Source organism: Clupea harengus, unplaced genomic scaffold, assembly GCF_900700415.2.
Source record: "Clupea harengus unplaced genomic scaffold, Ch_v2.0.2, whole genome shotgun sequence".
Lineage (NCBI taxonomy): Eukaryota > Metazoa > Chordata > Actinopteri > Clupeiformes > Clupeidae > Clupea > Clupea harengus.
The window spans coordinates 2,501-7,000 of NW_024880880.1; the positions used below are offsets into that span (position 1 = coordinate 2,501).

The 4,500-nt window shown below is 51.6% G+C and overlaps 1 long non-coding RNA gene across 1 annotated transcript in view; it reads right to left on the bottom strand.

The window, feature by feature from the left end:
- The window catches only part of LOC122132731, a 6,154-nt gene extending 2,472 nt beyond the window's left edge, over positions 1–3,682 (bottom strand). The window contains exons 1-2 of the long non-coding RNA XR_006152243.1: positions 3,503–3,682; positions 2,549–2,644 (exon numbers count right to left, since the gene is read on the bottom strand). This is a non-coding gene — a long non-coding RNA (uncharacterized LOC122132731). The remainder of the gene's footprint in view (positions 1–2,548; positions 2,645–3,502) is intronic.
- Positions 3,683–4,500: the final 818 nt, after the last annotated feature.

Consider the following 4,500-nt stretch of genomic DNA (forward strand, 5'->3'; position numbering starts at 1 on the left):
ACATAAACACTGCACACTGAATACTGCAGGCACTCACCGTCCAATCAGCAATTACTCACACACTGCACACAGACACCAACATATTCAACATCAGAGTCAGAGTTTAACCAGATCACTGAATACCCAACACACATTCAGGACCAGGACACAACACACACACACACACACACACACACACACACACACACACACACACACACACACGACAGACACACACACACACACAGCAGGACACACACACACACACACACACACACACACACACACAGCATGACAGACACACACACACACACACACACACAGCATGACAGACACACACACACACACACACACACACACACCCCTCTCTCTATAATCACTCCCATTCTAATTTGGCTGCAGGTATCTAGCAGGGATCGATGTGAGCGCTTTCAGCTCTGGACCCACCCTGTCCAAGCCAGGCCTGTCATTTACAGGCTGCACTCACTCTATTTGTTCCCTTTAATGACCACACAAATAAACATCCCTCCATCCCGCCGCCTCCACACACCCCCACCACCACCCCCTGCTTCCTGCCGCCGCTGACGATGGGGCTCCTGAAATAGCCCCGGCCCTCTGCCCGTATCTCATCGTGGCCGTAACAGCAGCCATTGATTGGGCGTTATCGTTACACCACCATTCGTCTCCAATCTATGCGGATTTACTGCTCCTCCTGGCTCGCTCCACTCAAAACAGGTCAATTGGAAGTGAATTCTTTTTCTGGTTGCTCGGTGACAAGACTGGGGGAGGAGAGGAGAGGAGAGGAGGAGAGGAGAAGGGTGGGATGGGAAGCGGGGCGAACGAGCGAGCGGGGAACGCGGAGCACTTCCCCTGCCTGAAGGGAGATTGTTCTGAGCGCGGAGCTTTTCCTGCTGATTCTCATTAGTCTGTGTGCGCTAGCACTGCCACAGAACGGAACGGAACCGCCACGGAACGGAACCGCCACAGAACGGAACCGCCACGGAACGGAACGGAACCGCCACAGAACGGAACCGCCACAGAACGGAACGGCCACAGAACGGAACCGCCACAGAACGGAACGGAACGGAACCGCCACAGAACGGAACCGCCACGGAACGGACTCCACTGGGTCCCAAAGCACCAGGCCCCGGGTCAGGTGACAGGACAGGAGGGGTGCCGCGGCCAGACAGCGTGAAATATACATGAGGTGTGGGGTGGTTAAATCAGACTACTGAACTGAACTGTGGGTAATGTAGTTCCGAGAGGTATACTGAGGTCAGTTGAGGTCAGTTGGAGGAGGTGCATGATTCCTGACACTGGATTGTGTGTGGGTGAGCGTCTGCTGCACCCTGGGTGTCCACCGCATCAGTGCAGGCTGTGGCAGAGTGTGTGTGTGTGTGTGTGTGTGTGTGTGTGTGTGTGTGTGTGTGTGTGTGTGTGTGTGTGTGTGTGTGTGTGTGTGTGTGTGTGTGTGTGTGTGTGTGTGTCTGTCTGGACCCAGAGCAAACACTGTGTGGACGTTGAACGGGACATTCAACACCGGGCCAGGCTGTCAGCACGAGCTCGTAACGCTGTAAATACCGTGTGCTCCTCTGACCCCCTCTTAAATCACACACACACACACACACACACACACACATCTACACATGCTGAATAGACATAATTTGGCAAGACGGCACAAAAAGATACCCTGCATAACCTCCATTAGCAACTCTGATGCTAAAGTCAATCTTGTTGAGCTTTTAAAATGACATTCTAATAAAAAAAGCACTAATTGTGACAGCAATTTCAACAAGTGATCCCTTTCACGACAGAACATGTGCGTGCATATGAAGGTGGCATGCCTTCCGTGTGTGAGTGTGCAACAGCGAAGTGCGTGTGTGGCTCCTGTGACACAGTGGCTGGTGTCAGGTGTACTTGCCTGGGTATCAGTGGGCTACTGAGCTGCTCTGCTCTGCTCTGGGCCAAAGACCTTCTCCCTGCGTGTGTAACGGCTCCAGTCCGCAGACTGAGTAACTGACTGACTGACTGACAGGCGTCCCGTAAAAACGCCTAAAACACAGGAGCTGCTTCCTGCTTCCTGCTCGCCGTCGGGCGGCTGCGCACCTGTGGCGTTCCGGAGGGATGTGCCGGTGCTTCAGGAGGACAGTCAGGTCATGTGACCCAGCTTAGTCTGGCCTTAATTACAACTTAATTAGCCCGTCTTCGTAAGCCGCCGCCGCCGTCATCTGTGTCAGTGGGCTAGGAGAGCACCGAGGGCCTATTTCTGGAAAAGAGCTCTTCCTCGCTACACAGTCTTTCATCCAGTCTTTCATTACCTCGCTCTACATGTCAATCAAATTCTCTCCCTCCCTCTCTGTTTCTCTCCCTCTCTCTCTCTCTCTTTCTATCCATTTGGGTATCCCTTGATCCTCCTGACTGTGTTTGACCTGGCGACGTAGAGAGAAAGTGAGGGGGGTTTATTCAAGTGACGAGGTCCACAGAGACAATCCCCTTAGCAACAGAGAGAGGGAGGAGAGGCGAGACGGAGAGTGTGAGGGTGTGTGTGTGTGTGTGAGGGATGACAAACCTTGAACAGAGTGACCGTGATCTCGATGTTCTCCGGGACGGGCCACACCACCACCCCTCGGTACGGGTTCTTGATGCCAGGCTGCCAGCTGTGAGACTGGAATGAGAAAGAGAAAACAAATCAACACACACACACACACACACACACACACATACATACACAATAGCACGAGACACAGAACCAGCCACAGTCTAACCTGTTCTTGCACACAGCCATATATTTGTATCTCTTTCTGGCTGAAATACTGTTCTGTAGTTTAACTTCCAGCTGAACCTTTGAACTTTGCCTTGTGGAGTAAATACACCAACACCAGGACAAACCACACAACACTGATCTATTTCTCCCTCTCTCGCTCTTCCCCTCTCTCGCTCTCTCTCTCCCTCCCTCCCTAACAGTTCAAGCCCAGCAGAATAGACTACATCAACCACACCTGCTATTGCTGACACAGCACCTCACTACCGAGAGAGAGAGAAAGACAAAGTGAGAGGAAGAGAGTGAGAGAGAGGGAGGGACAGACACAAAGAGAGGGAGGGAGGGAGAGACACAGAAAGAGAGAGACACTTTAAGAGGCGTAGAGGGGAATACATAGAGCAGAGCAGAGGAGAGGAGAGGACTTAATCAGCAGTCTTTCAGTCTCTCTCCATGTTAAAGCCGCCTGCTGTCTGCTGTGTGGGGGGCGGTGTTCTAACTCTGCTGTGCATTTAAATTCTGTCGAGCTCTGTAGCTGAACCAACCCCTTCCAATGTCATTTAGTTCTACACCCATCAGCAACACCACTAAACCACATGAATTATTCTGGAGAAGGCCCAGCCATAATGAACAGAGACGTCCATTACGTCTGAACAAGTCAAATGTAAAACGCGGGCTTTGGGACTTTTCCCTCAAATCTGTGAGTGGCGTACATTATGCTGTTAAACAGGTCTACGGTGCAAAAAAAAAGGAACGCAAACCAACCTTGGAGGATTTCCGTCGACTGCGCCGAGTCCAGACCACCACCAGCTTGTCCGGTTGCCTGTGGACAGGGAGGAGGAGAGCAGACGGTCACTCCCGCTCATCTCAAAAACAAATCAAGTTTCCTCACATTCAAATTCATCCTTATAGTTATGGATCCATTTTAAACCTGAAGATGACTCTTCGATCACGTCCTTGCCGGTAGAGGGGGGGGGGGGGCGCACACAGATGAATGTGTAGATGTGCAGTCATGCAACTAACCCTACAGCCACGGCACTTCCTGTGACCTAGACTTGATAGAGGTTACTGAGCATGGCAAAGGCTGACTGGTTAGCTGCACACGTCTCATTAGCGCATGCTAACTCACGGAGGCCCATGCGACACCTTTTCTAACAAGCTACAAGGGTCCAAGCTGCATCTCACAGACGGGAATGGAGGAGAAGGCCAGGCAGAGAGGCAGAGAGGAGAAGTGGGGAGAAGGAGAATACGAGGGGTAGGAGAATATGGAGGGGAGGGGAGGGGAGGGGAGGGTAGGATGCCCCGCCCCCCCCCCCTCCAGATAACAGAAGTGCCCTGACAGCATTCTCTTCTGATTTTTGACAGTCAGTCAAAGATTTAAGAGTTCTCTCTCTCTCACACACACTTACAAAAATCCTGATAAGAATCTCCAGACATACATGATTCATCCACACACAGACATACTCTCTCATGCCACACACACACACACACACACACACACACACACACACAAAAGAATGAGCTTGTGAATCCTGGTCCTGTCAGAACAAGTCCTTAAAAATCAAACACAGATATGAAACTAATGCAGTCCATCAAACTGCCACTGCTCTGAGCAGAGAGTCCTCCCTTACACACAGTGTGGAGTAGTTGTGTGTGCATGCTGTGTGTGTGTGTGTGCGTGTGTGTGTGCGTGTGTGTGTGCGTGTGTGTGCATGCTGTGTGTGTGCATGCGTGTGTGTGTGTGCGTGTGTGTGTGTGTGCGT